We start from the raw sequence: 17,838 nt of genomic DNA on the forward strand, positions 1-17,838 counted from the left end.
GGAGTTGAATATGAGCATCCACTTGGGGCATGTCGGCAAATTCCTTGAGGCCGACTTCATCGAGAGGTACCCCACGTCGTACGTTAGGGGTGGCCGTTCCGTGGCTTGGACCGGCTTCATCGCCATTGGGCCAACTAGTCGGTTGTACGCCTTCGTCTTCGACGATCATGTTGTGCGGATAATGCGGCGTACATTATTTGGGATATGCATGTGACATCCCACAAACGCATTGGACCCTTAATTGTCGCCCATCGAGCCGGAGCACACCAAATGCGCGCTCCACGTCCTTGCGCGCCGACTCCTGTCGTTAGCAAAGTAGGCCTCCTTTCATCACTTGCGTGCCTGATCGTCTTCATAAAGACGGGCCACCTAGGGTATATCCCATCCGCCAAGTAGTAGCTCATATCATGCGGTTGTCGTTGCCAGCAAACGAGCGTGGGCCAGAGCCTCGCACTCTCGTTGAAGAGGGAGACGAGTTCGGGACGTTGAGGTCGTTGTTCGACCGCTACCCCAAAATACGCATGCCGGATCCACGGCGTGTCGCTACGGCCTCGTGGATCATCGTGGGATTCTTTGACTTGTAGCCGGTCGTGTAGGCCCTTCCAGTGCATCGGACGATTCTTCCACTCCCAGATGCATCTGATCATCTTTGCAACATCCCGGGAACCCATGCTTTTCCCCGTGCATCGCATCAAATCTCGACAATCTTCGGAGTAGGGCTTCGAAGGTCTGCTCACGAACGTTCATCACGCCTCATGAAATGCCGAGACATTCAGGCGTCGACTCCGATGTGGAGGTACTCATCCACATGTCCCGCGCCTCCGTAGGCCAAGCTTGCCGATTGTCGCCGTGCACTTTTGGATAGGGTGTGGCGTGCCTCCAACCGCATCGTGCGAAGTGGAAACACGGATATCGACGCTCTAATGCGCCAACGATACGCATAAATAACTCCTGCGCATTCTAAACGCCGCGGAACATGTGTGCGGAAAACCGCGGGTTCTCCGAAAAGTAGTCGTCGTACGCGGCGATGTCTGTTGCATGATCCGATCAATCATGCTCGGTGGTGGATAACCGTGGAGGGCGAGGTATCGTTCTTGTTCCACCTACGCATGTACGCTCCATCTCGCGGTTCATGTAGGCCTCCATAGCCTCGTTCATCCTCGTTCGTACTCCTCGGCATCCCCCACTACCACCCACTTGCTACCACCGCGTTACTCATCGCTCGATGATGCTCTTGTACGAAAGTTAGAGAGAAAAACTCGTTAAAACAACGTGCAAATGAAAATGAAACTAAAATCGCGTTTATATAGGTTTTAAAAAAATTAAATTAAAAATCGCGCTGCCGATCGGCCGCCACAATGGCGGACGCGCATCGGCTTGACCACACGCATCAGGCTAGCTTGGCGGTTTTTTCGCCGAAATTCGGCTAGCCTACTCCAATGGTTCGGCTAGCCGCCAGTGCTCGTCAATCGCTAGCCGGTGGCTACTACCATTGGAGATGCTCTTATGGTCCGAATTCAAAAAGATGTCAAGAAAAGAAAAATATAGAAACATTACTCCATTTTTTTCTTTGCTCTTACTTTTTCTCTACTTTACTCACAAAATAATATTATATTAAATCTCGTGTCAAATTAGAAACTCCACCTAAATGAGAGAAAGGAGTATAAGACTCCTTTAGATATAATGATAATAATAAGAAAAATTATAATAATTGCATTAACACACTTGCACTCCCACATAACTACCGCCCACTTTTTCACCACTAAACACTATGGAGTACTTATTTAATCAGCTATTTACAAGTCTATTACTTTAGCCTGTAAGTTTTCCTCTTCGATTGTAGATTTTCAACTTTATATAACATTGTCGAAACACATATCTCCTTCGTTCTATAAAAGAAAAAGAGACTAGTTTTTGTCATTTTGATCCCCAAACAAATAGCAATTTCTATTTTAGAAAATTACATAATAAAACTCGTGTATTTTCGAAAGTGCTTGACGGAGTACGTGTTATAGTCAAAATGGGAAACTACGCGAGGCCAAAGGTTTGGAATCTAGAAAGGTCTTTTGAATTTGATTACGAAACACAATATGAGTACATTATCAAAGAATACGATTACTATTGAAGATCAAATTTGAATTTATTATTTGATATTATTCACATACAATTTCTTCCTATGTTTTGCCGACCATGATAATTATTCGGTTGTACAATTTGTGAGGATGAGACTCCATCTCACATTAGTTTTGAACCTGCAAAACAAATTATAAAATAATCGATGTTATAGTAATGAATGCACATATTTGACAAATTACAAAAAATAAAGAGGGAAGAAGTGTTGAAGAAAATACACAACTTTTTTCTTGTTTAAGACCATGAATGTGAATAATTACATTTGTTTTCTGATTATAGACCATCATCAATATTTCACAACAATCTGGCTAACTCCAGAGATCACTCACTCTCACATTCTCTTAGTGTATGAATGTATATTTCTCAGTGTCAGTGAAAATGAGATTTCTATGTATAGATGGTAAGAAGCAGCACCAGTGCAGCAAAATATAAGCTCTGAGCACTAACTCTTAATGTGTTCGTAGTTGAAGAAGTTTGTTTGTTCGGGGTGGCAGCCGGAAGAGCGAGGCGCCTTGGCCACCGGAGGCAGAGGTGGATCAACCACATCCTTCGGGCTGAGCTGAGGTGGCTCAGCTACTCCTTCTTGTGGGAACATCATACCTGGCTGGACCGGCATTATAACATACGGAGATTGCTCGTTTAACACGATGATCCTGCCACACCACAACACATTTCATTGGCCGATTATTGGGATAGTAAGCACAAGTAAGTACTTACTGGAAAACAGATTTGCAGTGTAGGGATAGTCTGTTAAGAAGCCGTCAACTTGTGGGCGGTCAACGTGGCGATCTCAACATACGGGTCAGCCAGATAATCGAGGCCAAGTTTTGGTATTCATTCCTCAGATACCCAACATATACTGAGATGTTAGCAGCATGGAAGGCTGGGACGGTCTGAGTGAAGTTGGCGATGAAGCTGTTTTCAGCGACCGTGATGGAGTTTCTGCGCAAGTTAACTGCGTTCGCGTGTTTCTTGACCTCCTGCACTGCTTGGTCGTCGCTACCTATGGCATCCTTGAGGTACAACACTCTCTCGTACGTCGCCACATCTTTGAACGCATCCAGCACTGATGTGTCGTCTGATTCGACCATAACCTTGTGTAGTGTCTGCTTATCGAACTTGGAGTGGCTTAGCGCTGAAGAGACTGTACCGACTATGTCAAGACCCTTCTTGAAGCAAGGAATGCAGCATTCTGAGGGATTACAAATGTGTGAGAAATAACAAAGCAAAGAGTTTTTATCTCAAAGGAAAGGCTAGATATATTCATTCACCCTTATGGATATGAATACGCCGTGTGCTCCCACTGTTTTGGCAAGTTCCAAAAACTCGGGAAGGGTCAGAAGCTTGGCGTTGTTCTTGTTTACAGGATTTCTAGGAAGATCCGGGAAGAAACTCTCGATTTTGGCTGAAAATATGGAAAGTGTCAGTGTAAATAGGAACTTAGAAAATATATGGATCAACGTACGTACGCTTAAGAGTTTGAATCTCGTTCCTGAGTTCAAAGGAGAAAACACCATCAGCTGATTGAATCTCTTTGACGTTTTTCGACCTATCAATGAACATAGCTGCTGCATTAGTTGTTTTCATAAGATCAGCTCAGTCGGAGCAGAAGGCAACTCCATCTTTCGACATTTGAACCGAGCAATCAATTGCATCAGCACCATCTGCTACAGCTTTGTTGTAGGCAGCATCAGTCGAACCGGGGATATCTCCACTAGCACCGTTGTGGGATATGATCAAAGCTGTGGTATAAAGCGAATACATATCATACTAATATACGCGAAAATAAACAAGAATCCGAGCTATATTTCTTCTTACTATGTACTTCCCTGGGAGCCTTCTTGTCCACATTTATACATCCTGTGATAAGGACAGGAAGATTATTACACGAGACAACTAAAATAACGAGTGGGAAACGCAAAATCGCAGAAGATTAGGTGTCTCACCGATTGCTTCTGAAGCAGTGGAAGGAAATTCAGACAAGACTCCATCAACAGAAAATTCAGAATTATCGTGAAGTGTACGTACTCTAGCACGGATCATAGCTAAAATTGTAGCTCCACAGCCTATCGTTGGCAAAGCTCGAAGCATACAGGAAAGCCCTGCTTTGTGAGCATCTTGCACGAGGGTCGTTGCTGGCAGCAACACCTTGGCCTTATCAACAGGCCAAATATATTCTTTGTACAACAATCCCTGATGCAAATGATTTGATCATGGACAGATCTTTTATTAGGGAACCGTATGGTTTTTGTCGTTGGCTCAACTTCATCCAATCCGAGGAATGTCAAGATAAGCTTCGTTTTGGACTTGGCCGCCTTTGCTCCTATAGACTTCAAAAATCCTATCTCTGGGAAGAGAGGAACTCTGGAAGATGTGGCAATTCGTTTAGGAGGAACGATTCGACATCTATCTTGTGATCCTTATAGAACATATAATTCTGCAAAAAACATTTAATCAGTGATATCTTATTATTCTGTGTTGAAACTTGATAGATTACTAGTCTTTGAAAGACATGGACCTCAATGTTCAACCAAACTCTTGTTGGTATCTTTTTCTTATCTTGAAAAGTTGAAGCGGTGCAACCAGTGGAGCACCATCGTACACTCCCGATCTGGTGTAAATGTTTTGTCGTACTATGGGAAAAGAAAGACGTTAACAATAGCAACGTTTTCACACAGGCAAAAAATGACATGCTAGACTCACTCGTGACATTCTCAAATAGCACGTTGGCAGGGTAGTCGACACCAAAGTAGCACGGACTTGTTGTCCATATCGTTGTACTCCTTAATTCCTTTAGGATCGTATTCCTCGATACTTGTTGTGTTCATAAGATTTATTTGAGCGATACAGAAGCCAACGTTATCCTTTGAAAAATGTACGTTACAATACTGGATTGTCCCAGGCATGCTAACGTCGTGAGAAAAGTCGTAAGCACTCATGCTTGAGCTAGGGAAGAATCCAGAGTATCCACCTAGTGCCACAACCTCCGGCTGACCGCCTGCACCGGAGAAAACATGCTCATTTTTACGCGCGTAACCAACATAAACTCTAAGACAAGTTGCACATCCTACCATTTAGAGTCTTGAATTTCTTTTGAACAAGTGGCAGCTTAGCACCATCATTAACTTGTATGGTCAAAAACAGTAATATACACAAAAGCAAATGGCCAACCATTTCTCCCCAAAAACTGCATTGCCACAAATTAATTTGTATCATCATCATCATAAGTAAGAAAAAAATGCAATTAAATGTAAAATGATTTGGGCTTTAATTCTACCTCTATAACTATATATATTCACATGATAATAATGATGAAGCATTAAATAAAAAATTGAAGACAAAACGAAAATAAGAATGTGGAGAGAAAAAATAATCTGAAGAAAAAGCTTTGAATAGATGGTCTTAAACGGAAAAAATGGTATTCCCTTTTGGGGAAAAGGAAAAAAATGAAAAAGGGAAGTTGTGAGTTGTGGCAGCGTGGGAAGGAAAAGGAATACAAAGATAGGAAAATGGGAAAAAATGTGAAATGCGCATTAATATTTTCCCTTTCCGGATTATTACTCCCCCTCATTACTAGTTTTACTACAACTAGAAGATCAAAGTAAAACTAAAATATTGTATGTTTACCTAGAAAAAAATATTTAAAATTAGTAATCGTTGATTTCTCTTTCCTTTAGAAATTAAATTGTGATATGATTTGTCGATACATAAATCCTTAATCCTTATACCCAACAACACGTGGGGTTGGAATAAGATATGAAATTAGATCTTCAGATTCTATTATCGATTTTTTTAAATGAAGATTAAAATATGAGTCAGTAATTATTGTCTAGATTGCGGTTATTATTTGGGCTGAATTGTTAATGAAATCTAGTTTAATAAGAGTGTTCGTATTCTGTAAATTCGATCGGTTTGAATTTATTTTATGAATACTAAATAATGTTCTTGAACTAGATAATATTGGGTAAAAATGTTAATTAAAGTCAACTAATACTTAAATGATTGGATATTTCTATCTTAAATACGAGAAATAATTAAATTAAAGAGGAAACTTTTACTCTTAAATTTTGTATACTTTAAAAACATCTTTTGAGTACTTGTGTAATGCAAAAACTCTTTGTTTATTTTTTAATCAATGAAACAAATTATTTTTTCACAATATGTTTTGTTTATACATTTATAATACTATATACGTCAATGAAAAGTATGAACATTTGTTCGGCACGGTTTTTAATGTATAATTGGTAAAATAGGAGAGAGAGAGATAAAGGGTAGCGCAAATAGTGTTAGTCGAGTGAGCTTCACATTGTTAGTAGTGTGGTGCAATGGTATAAGTTGTAACTAAAATGATGTGCAAGGGTAATGCGTTATTTAACAATTCCAAAATTAGAAAGTTCATACTTTTCGATACAGATAATGAGAAAATAGTTCATATTTTTCGGGGTTGAAGGGAGAATGTTGTTGGATATTTAAATGTAAGAAACAAACAAATCAAAATCTTTTGCTTATTTAGACTGGTTGTGCGTCGTTCAAAGTAAGATAACACAATCGGTTCTATACAAACGAGAAATGGTATTTCACAACATATATACATCTTGACTACCAAATCGTGAAAGGTTGCGGTGACAATTCGCATATTTTCTACCTTTAAGGAAATATACGACATTGTTTTGGTATATCACCGAACGATTTACAATTGAGACAAGTATTTGAAGGAGTTGGCAACGGAATCATGAATAAATTAGAGAAAACAATCTATTTACGATTATTGGGACAAATTCTATTAGCGCAATTATCACATGTATCATGCTCATAACTTCAATGAAAACATGCTTTAAGATTAATTGAAACCTAAAACATGCTTTTCTACGGAGTGAAATATACCTTCTTGATTCTCCAAAGAATCATAGATGGCTCGCTACTTCTCCACGTGAAGATCTTCGATACTCGACCACAAATCTTCTTTGGTCACCAAGCGTATTTCGATATCGGTGTGTGGGGTGATCTTATCGAGAACACTAGGACTTAAATAAAGAAGCAGAAGATCCTCACGAAGTGGGAAAAGAAAGAAAATTCGTCCCCTACGTGTATAGAGTGGACGAAAGTTTCAACTGAAATTATGTATATTTTCGAAAGTTTCAACTGAAATTATGTATATTTTGTCTCATTTATTCTCCTATTTATATTAAGTTCATATTGGGCTCGATTAGGGATCTATGGAAGGTTTTGGATATGGCCTCCCCTAATTAGCTTTTGCTAATTAAATCGAACCCATAATTTAATACAAGCTTATATTGAAATATTATTAGCGACCATCTACGAAATAATATTGCAATGCCCTTTACAAATTCAAATTTACAAGTAATTCGGGTTTTCGTTTTGTTTATTGTTTATTTTCAGTACTTAAGATAGAAATGTTCATTAACTAATTATTATGCTGTATAGGCGTAATTAATTAACTTCTTATTTGTTCTAAAAGTGGACTTAGCATGAAACATTTATTTATTGTTCATAGAGTAACCAAACTCCAACTAGCTAGGTTCCGAATAATAAAACCTTGTTTGGCTCCTCTTGAGGACATTATCAAACGAAACTTACGTCACATACGTTTCGATATAATAGCAATCCTAGAACCGTAGATATTAATCACCACCACCCAATATATCGGGATTATTGGTTAAGAAAATCCGACCATTTGATAAGTCAAAGTAGTGCATAATTAATACGTATACTCAATGCTAACATATATTGATTAAGAAATAAATATTTATCAAGATCTCGTCTTTCAATAGATAGCATAAAGATATGTCTTGTTGTTAGATCGATTCGGTGCTATAACACACCAATGTTATCTTATTTCACTAAAGCTTAGAAATATCTTGATGACATTGCAACCTTTCACGATAGGTAGTCTAAGCTGTCTAGGTTATGAAATTCTTCTTTTCTTTGTTCGAAGCGATTATTCCCTTTAAAAGTGGACCTGCTCCACAATGATCTACTAAAACAATGACTTAGACTTTGTTAAGTTTCTTATACATTTAAGTATGTAATATAACAACCATTAAATGTAAAACATATCAACATTATGATAAAAATAATCTGTTTATTCCTTGGAAAATAAAATAAGAGTTTTACAGTATTCAATCACTCGAAAGATGAATTCTAGTATACAAACTCTAAGGCCATGTTTGGTTGGGGGAAAGTAAAGTTAGCAAAGGGAAAAAGATTCTAGGAAAATGAATCCAGAATATGATTCATTGATTCACAGTAACTTTACTTTCTTGTGTTTGGAAAATATCAAGATTTTAAATTTATATTTAATTTAAATACTAAACTAAAAATTTACTTATTATTTTTTATTTATAAAAAAAATAATATTGTAAAATTTTAAATAAATTATTAACTATAAATAATAATTATTATATAATTATATTTATTATTACGATGGATAGTTTAAATATGGATTATCCATCGTAATATATAATGATATAATTATAATTAAAGTTACATGGAATATTATAATATCATTTATTATAATAATAAATATAATAATTATTATATTATAATTATAATATTTATAGATATTATAATTGAATAAATTTTATAAATTAAAATTGCACTATGACTTTATTGATTAATTATTAATTTATAAAATATACTAATAGTTATTATTTATTATAAGATTTATATTATATAATTATATTTTAATTATTTAATAAATTATTATTACTTTTATGAATTATTATAAAATATAAATATAATTATGATCATTTTAATTATAGTATTTATTATAGTGAAATTAAGTATGATTTATAATTTTAAATTATTTTTTAAACATTGAAATTGTTATTATAATTATTATTATTTATCATTATTATTATTATTATTATTATATTACTATTATTATTATTATTATATTATTATTTATCATTATCATTATTATTATTATTATATTACTATTATTATGTTGTTATTATTATTATTATTATTACTATTATTATTATTAAACTATACTATATTGCTTAAATATGTAAGAATCCTAAAACTGGGAAAAGAATACTAAGAAAAGTTAGGTTTGTGAATCCTGGAAAGTTGTACTAACTTTCCTTGTTCTCAGTTCTTATTACTTTCCTAGTTTGATTAAAAACTGAAACAAATGCGGAATTTAAAATTTAAGAATCGATTACTTCCTGATAGATCTGACAACCAAACATGGCCTAACAATATTTATTGTTATTTATTGAAAGACGACGTCTCAATGATTATTCTAAATCAATATATTTAGCTTTGAATCCTGAATTTTTCAGTAATCCACAAATCTTGATATCTTGGATAGTGGTGATCAATGTATACTGCTTGCTGATTGTTATTGCATTGAATCGCTCAGGGAGTCAATAAGCATATACTTTAATTAACTAATCGTGTCTCGAATTAAGTTTTATTATTCAGATGATGGCGGTAGGAATATAATCCATGAATAATAAATAAGATATCTAAAGTAGACCATGATCGGCCTCAATACATGCATGGTTTTATTGGGTTTATTACACTAACATGGCTAATAATGTGAATAAAGAATGGCAAATTTGAGTGTGTAGAAGCTAGAAACGAAGAAATAGAGAGTGCGGTCAATCGGATCACCTCAAGAAAAGAGCGAAAGCGCATGAAAAAGAGTCGAGTTGATCCGTTGAAGTTGTTGAACCGATCTAGTGGAATCTTGCATCGCAATGCTGAGTCACGGGAGAGAGAAAGAGCAAAGGCCATTCTAGAAGGGGCAAAAGTGTCAAAAGCAAAATGGTCTTAACCTAGGGATATGAGCCCAACATGCACTCTATAAATATGGCAAGATTGCATGGATTCCATATCGCTCATCACTCACCATTTTCGATCACTCAAATTTAGTCTAGTCATGGAGTAGAAGTAATTAGGCGCCAGGAGTCACCATTCCACTTTAAGCTCTCGGCTCTTCTTCCTCACCAAGGGAGACGAGGCCGGATCCGTGAAGAAGTCCTTTTAGCTCATCATCTCGTGTAGTCTTTTGAGGATTTTGAACAATTTACCTTAGTTATTTTCATCGCTTTCGTAGTTCTAAAGTTTAAACATGTTTTTCTCTAAGTCGCTACTTAGTTTCTTTCATATCACTCTTTAATTGCGCAAAGAATTATGTTCCTTTTGTTTTACCGAAGATCTTGAATGAAATGGAGTTTTTGGTGCAAGCTTTGTTAGATCTAGTGTTTTCGGTGTTGATTGCTTTTATTCGCTTTGGATCGTCCTTTCTGCTTTCGTAGGTAGATCTACATTTTAGTTCGCAAACTTGCATGATTTACTTTCCTTGGCCTAGATTTGTTTTCGTTTACGTGCAATTTCATGGATCGATTATTTACGCTGTTCTCGAGTTTTATGTTGATGCCCTATTTTGATTTACGCTTATGCTTTTCGTTCAGTAGCTTAGATTAGACGCGAGAAGGTAGTTAGTTAAAACCGCCTCTCGTCACCTTTTTCTTTATTGTCACTTTTCCGAGTGTGCACGGATGTGTCGTGGTCCGTGTACTTTTTATTCTTTGTCGTTTTTAGTTTAGTTGATCCGTCGAGTCTCTAGTTTAGAAGATGTTTTCATTTAGTTGATCGATTCACTTTAATTTAGTCTAAACCCCCAAAATTAAAGCGTGGCCTAAAGACCTTTCCAAATGTCTCATTCTCAACTCCAACGCATCTATCTCGAGGATTCGACCATTACTTCTCTATGCTAGCTTAATAGTGTTGTTGGTTAGGTTTTGAACACTCTCTTCATCTTCATTCACACCCGACGATCGTGGTAGTCGCCCGTTTGAATAGGTCCCGAAAGGGAACTTGATCGGTTGTGTGCTTGTGTGTTTTAAAATTTACTTGTGAATTGAGCAATAAGGAGAGATGAGTTTTCATACCACTCTTATATAAAGAAGTTAATCAAAAGTCAATAGCATACTTTAATTAATTAATATATATTTATATCTTAAGTGCGGAAAATGATTAAATTAACGAGGAAGCTCGGGATACTCGTAAGTTCGATTTGATGGGCAATCAATACTCTCTCCTTCTCACCATACATGATGGATTCATTTTGGGGACGAGATTTAAGAATATGATAGTCTCCTTCGTCCCCAAAGAATATGCACTTTGGGTTTGACACGATTTTTAATGTAAAATTGGTAAAGCAAGAGAAATGTGGAGAGCAAGAGTAATTAATTTATTGTTAGGGAGAATGGTTCCCACCTCATTAGAGAGAAATGACTTTCTAAAATCAGAAAGTACATATTCTTATGAGACGGACTAAAAGGAAAGAGTGCATATTCTTATGGGACGAAGGCCATAGTATTTATCAAGTTATGTTGTGGAGAGAATAAAGTATGAGAAAAGAAAATGTTGAAGAGAGAATAAAGTATGAAAGATAGAATAAAATAAAAGAGAAGGAATAATGTAATAGAGATAAAGGCGTTGTTTTTCTTTAAAAAAAAAACCAATCACTTATGGTGGAACAACCTAAAATGGAAAGTTAATCATTTATGATTAGGGATGTCAATCAACCCGAAATTCGTGGGTCGGTCCAAATAGCCCGGTAAAATTAGTAGGTTAGGACCGTAATTTTGTAACAGAATACAAAATGGGCTAAACGGGTTAGCCCGAATGGGTTGCTTAGAACGGGTTGCGTCGGCCGACGAGTGCAACTTTTAATTAAAAAATATTAAGTTTTAAGAGTTCTTTTTTTTTTGAATTTCATGTGACACAATCATTAGTCTTCTTAAATATTTATTCTACATTTTTTCACTTGATCACACACTATTAACTTTCAAGTTCCACCTCGACTCATTATTCCATCGTCTCATCATCGCACTTATAGTCTTACCACCACAAAAGCTAATCACGACAAAATTAAGAACTAACTCATCAACAATGATATATGTAAGATATCAACAATGCCAAAATAATGACACGAATACGGCTTTAATTCAAATTGATTGTTTTAATTTTGATTATCGTTGTTTATGTTGTAGTTGATCGAGATGAAAGACTTCTCTCCAACTATTATTTAAGAAAACTATGAAAATTTAAAGATTTTATCTGATGTATAACTAAGAAGAAAAAAATATCAAAAATTTAAAATCATTTTTAGAGGAAAATTTTGATACAAGAGATTAGCTTCGGAAGTCTTTAGGCTAGAATAGCCCTATGGTTAGCCGAAACCCGCAGGTTAGGGTTAGGATCGAAAATTAATGACCGAAAAATTCATAACCCGAATAGTTCGCACCCAAATAGCCCGACAACCCGAGTGGGTTGGCCCGAACCCAAACGGGTTAGGACGATTGACATCCCTACTTATGATGGGACGAGAGAGTACTCCTCGATCTCATAATAATATGTGCACTTTCCATTTTCATCGTTTGACAAAATATGTGCATTCCATTTTTGGAAAGTTATCCTACTTTATTACCCTTATATATCAACTTATTTACAACTTATACCAATTAAACACTACTAATAATGCGGGTCCTACTATCCATTTATACTACTTTAACTATCATTCTCCTCTCTATCTTACTTTTCCAATTTTGTCTTAATTCTCCGCCTATCGGTTGTCTATATTTTTGTGACGGATGAAATACTATTTTAGTGTATTGTCGATAATAACATTTTATTTAAGAGAAGCACAATATAATTAATTAAAAGTCAAATATGTGTGCCACAAAAATCCAAACATCCATGGATAGCGATGCTGGAAAGGATGTACCGCAGCTGCAAGCCGACCACCGCTCCGAGGCTTGCGATCCCGAACTGCCCCACCCATGGTCGCCCTCCGTCCGGCACCCAACGCCCGACACCGAATCCAAAATGTTCAAAGTTGAGAAAGCTGCCTTATGATAATAAAATAAATAAGAAGATGAATGAGAATGGGCTTCAATTCATGTAGGAATATTAATTTTCTATTGGGCCTTAACTTTTATTATATTTATTGAGCAACAATGAAGATCATGTAGAAATTTTATTTTTTTGTTACAAATGTCATTTCGATGCTGTAAAGTTAATAATTCTGCTCACATATATTAGAAAGATCATGTATGTTTAAACTATTAATTAACATTTTTCTATATAAATTGAACGAAGGTAGGTTCATTGGTTACCAGTAAGACTTTTGTAAAAAATAAAAGAAATGAAGGTCAATAAAAGTGAGAAAAGTTTCTATATTTATATTATATATAATTATATTTGTCAAAAAATTATTAATTAAATACATTAAGAAATTTTTGCTCCATGCGAAGATTAATTAGTAATCACGCACAACATATTTTATCTACTCCGAGTCAATAATATTGTTCAATAATTTATACTCCTGTAGTGTTTTATACCCTAGCTTCAATTTTTACGTGATCATTTCACAAATTTATTGAAATTATACGGTATCATGATTGCGATGTAAAAAAATTATACTAGCACTAAAGTACTTTTAAAGACAATTAATGAGATAAACCTTGGTGGAAATGACCCAACCTTCACTCCGGATTGATAGGGATATGTATGCTCCCTTTCACATGCACTATATATTTATATATCTATATTATGAGTAAAGAAACTCAAACTCATTAAATTATTAAATTTGGTCAGCGGAAATGCGTTGTCTATTGTTATTATTATTGAGCAAGTGTGGTCATATTTCCAATTTCCAGAGCTTGCTGAATTGAAAATACACTATTTTCGTCCTTTTTTGCAAGCATGATTACCATACGCATGTAAATGAAAAGCTTCTCACTATTTTAAATTATTCTTCCCAATATAATATATCATGTCTACTTTGTAAGTCCTCACTATTTTAAACTGTAAAGCGTAGTTAAGCGGCTATCCTCTTAGAGCATCTTTAAAGGAAAAGAGGCAATTTTTTATTTATTTTTTTATAATAGTAAATATTCTTTCTAATAAAATACTACTACTAGTAAATGTCAAGAAAAAAAAGATAAATGTAAAAAGCTGAAAAAATAACTAGCATAATTACTATTTATGAAATAGAAGTAAAAATATATATGTTCTAAACTGAAGAAAATATAATATCTTGGAGAATATATTTTTATGAAAAATAAATAAATATAATAACGTTGCTCTTTATTTTTTCATTTACCTCGTCTTGAAATTACTCTTGCCAATATAGAGATTAGTTACATTTTCAAATTAAATAAATAATTCTATGGAAGTGGACATTTCAATAGCAAATACGTTATTAAAGTTCAAAATATGAAATACTGAATATTAAAATTAAAGTTTACCCTTAAGTAAAAAATCAATTTATTATTCATTTTGGTTTATTCCAACTAATTTTTCATATTTTCTTTTAAATCAAAACATATGTCGTCCTCTATATTATTAAAATAATAACTAATTAATTTATTTTCTACCTTAGATTAACGACTTCACTTAAAATCTCATGTCATAGTCCAAATAGAGGAGTATCTTATGGCATCTAGATCTTTTTTCCAAACTCTTTAACAAACAATTCCAAGTTAAGAACATTGTGTGCTTAACTATTTGAACGCTACATTAATTTCTAAAATTTTCACAAAGAAATTGAAATGCTAAAATACATTTAATTATCCTGCGATGGAAGCGCTTTATATGTAAGGATGCAGAATTTTATAATTCTGCGTAAATCTCACTTGGTCCTACAATAGGCCCTCATCCTTCAACCAATCATATTCCGAAACGTGGAGGAATCTCATACCTTTTTTGGCGACATGGCCTTTCTCACGCAGCCAGCTGTACATGCTCGTATCATTGTCCGCATTCAACCTACATTCAATTCTATCATATTTTGCTCTTTAATATTTAGACATTATCCACTTTTTGTGTTACGGGATGTTTGGTTTAATGTTATATGGACAAAGACTATTTAGGTCTTCATCATATAAGTTTGTTTGGGATTTGGGAAGAGGACTTAGTTGGATAATTTGTACTCCTCGTTCCATAGTAGTGGAGCGTTTTTTATTTTGCACGAATCTAAGAAAAATTGTGTTAGGTGAGTTAAGTAAGAGAGAATAAAATTGAAAATGAAAAAGGTAGAAAGATGAAGAGAGAAAAAGAGAGAGAGTAAAGTAGGTGTGGAAAAATGTGTTGACTTTTATAAAAGAAAATGCTCTTATAAAGCGTACTCAAAATGGCAAATGACTTTATTCTATGGACAGAGGGAGTAGTATACATATATGAATTGTATATTTGTATGTCAATTTGATTTTTAATTTTTGAATTCGTTTTGTAAGTTAATAAGTTTCACATATAACTCTTCGGTAATAATAGGGAGTTGGAGACTTTGCTTAGATGAATTTTGCACGAACTTCAATCCTAGTTATATTTTTATTACTAGAGATTATCTAGCTAATGCGAATATAAGTGACACGCAACATGTGCTGGTACCGGTGAAGGATTTGGATCGAACTCTTACGATAAGAGAGCCATCACAAGTCATGTGCAAGAATCCTTAGTTGTCCTCATTTGGAGCATCACTAAAGGAGAGCTAGAAAGTGACACTTGAGGAGGTCCCAGACTTGATGATGGAGATCCAACGTAAAGACAAGGAAATGGACCGAGTAGGGGCAAATTGGTCCAACGTGTTACCCGACCGACTTACACAACAACATGCCAGTCACTTGAACGGGTGTTGATTGGGTTAGTATATTAAAAAAATTTTTTTAGTTTTCATTGTGCTTGCACGAATATTAAAACGAGATATATGGGAACCCTAGATCTAATTCTTACCTAAAGGAGATAAAACAACATTATCATAAAGATTTATTTTATAGATGTGAATACATATATAAAACAATGAATTTAAAGTTTTTCTAGATACCTTATATGCAATTTAATTTCATAAAGTACTGCAAATATGTATCATATATTATTCAGTGAAATATTTTACTATTTCATTCTTAGAATGCTAACCGAGATCACTGAACACTCGACGAGTTCTAAGTCTAATCAATTTATCTTAGACAAGCAAGTTAGGAATACTCTCGAAGTATGTTAGATCTCCTCTTTTCCGAGACCATATGTTCCAGATCTCAAATCCACTTGTTTATAAACCTCTTCCAACAACCTATTGTCGCTAAAACACATTAGCTTTAGTGTTCAAAACAATAATTTGTAGTTTAGAGTATATTTTTTTATTATGATTTGTTTTTGTTTATGCTCTACTTTCATTTTACAAACATATTTCCTTAGTTTATCGTTGTAGTAATATGTTTTTTTTGAGTTATTATTCTCAATCTTGTGCTATTTTACTCTGTTCTTCTCTCTTGCGATCGGATTCGAGTCTACGACCACTAAGCCATAGTTACAACCAAACGTTGTATATGGTCTTCATAAATAGATTTAAATATGAAGTGATTTCTAAATTCTAATAATATCGCGACTCTTCGTAGGAGTAATATTCCTATGAATCACAAATTCATGTGATTAGACTTGTTAATGAATAAATTGTTTGAACTAGAAGCGTATTTCGATAATTTTGCGACCCACCTGTGGGAGTCATATTCCTATAAAATTGCAAGTTCATACGTTGAACTAATATACTCCATCCATCCCACATTAGGAGTCCCGTTGACTTTTACTGCACTCATTAATGTTGAGTACTTATCCACTTTAACTATTTATTACTCTTCGTTTCTTCATAGTTGAGGCGGAATTTTTTAGTACGGAGTTTTAGAAATGAATGTTGGGTGTGTTAAATAAATAGATAAAAAAGTAAGATAGAGGAAGGTAGATAGAATAAAGTATAAAGTAAATAAAGTAGAGAGATAAAGTAAGAGAGAGTAAAGTAAGCAAAAGGAAAAAGTTACCATATAAGGAAACGACTCAACTATGAAGAAACTTTCCGAAATGGTAAAATAACTCAACTATGAAGAACGGAGGGAGTATCATTTTATGAAATGAGTGCAGAAAAATCAACAGGACTCCTAATGTGGACGGAGTATAAGATAGCTTTAAGAGCATCCACATCCGTGCTCTTGTGCAAGAGCATGGTTGTGGACCCACACCCACTTTTATTCATTTTTAATTCTTCGTTTTCCACTAAGAGCACAACACTCACATCCGTACTCTTCCACAAGGCATGCTCTTACTTCAATTACTAAAAACATTTCCATATTATTAAAATGCAATAATAATATTCGAAATACTATTACAAATTCCTAAAAATAAAAAAAGTACATAATTTAATTTCTAAAAATTAAAACTACATCAGTGAAATTTAAATTGCATAATTTAAATTAAAAAAATTTTAAAAGTTGAAGAAGACTAGTTAGACGGTTGTTGGTTGGGGTCGGGATCATACCCAATTGCACTTGGAGGGTTTAAATCTGATTTATATCTTTTTTTTATTTAAATCAGATTTTTTGACTTTTTAAAAAAGAATTATTTTACGTTTAGGCCGGACGTCCACGAGCTTTCGGCCGGCTGCAGCGGCTCCGCCGTCCGGAAGAGCATCCTGCTGCGGATGTTCTAAAATTTTAGTTACCTTGATGATAACAATGTGAAGAAAAAATACTACTACTATAAATTTAATAATAATAAAAAATAACTAATATTAGAAATGTACATATTAATTCCTGTTATGACAAAGAATTATGTACCTTAGTCATTACTTTATTTAAATACTGTATATGTTAGAAAATCCAGACAGAACGTTATGCC

General features: G+C 34.6%; 1 pseudogene; it reads right to left on the reverse strand.

Annotated features, from left to right (window-relative positions):
* Positions 1–2,391: 2,391 nt before the first annotated feature.
* Positions 2,392–5,307, reverse strand: LOC125199054 (annotated as a pseudogene).
* Between the last annotated feature and the right edge of the window lie 12,531 nt (positions 5,308–17,838).

Source organism: Salvia hispanica, unplaced genomic scaffold (assembly GCF_023119035.1).
Source record: "Salvia hispanica cultivar TCC Black 2014 unplaced genomic scaffold, UniMelb_Shisp_WGS_1.0 HiC_scaffold_365, whole genome shotgun sequence".
NCBI lineage: Eukaryota > Viridiplantae > Streptophyta > Magnoliopsida > Lamiales > Lamiaceae > Salvia > Salvia hispanica.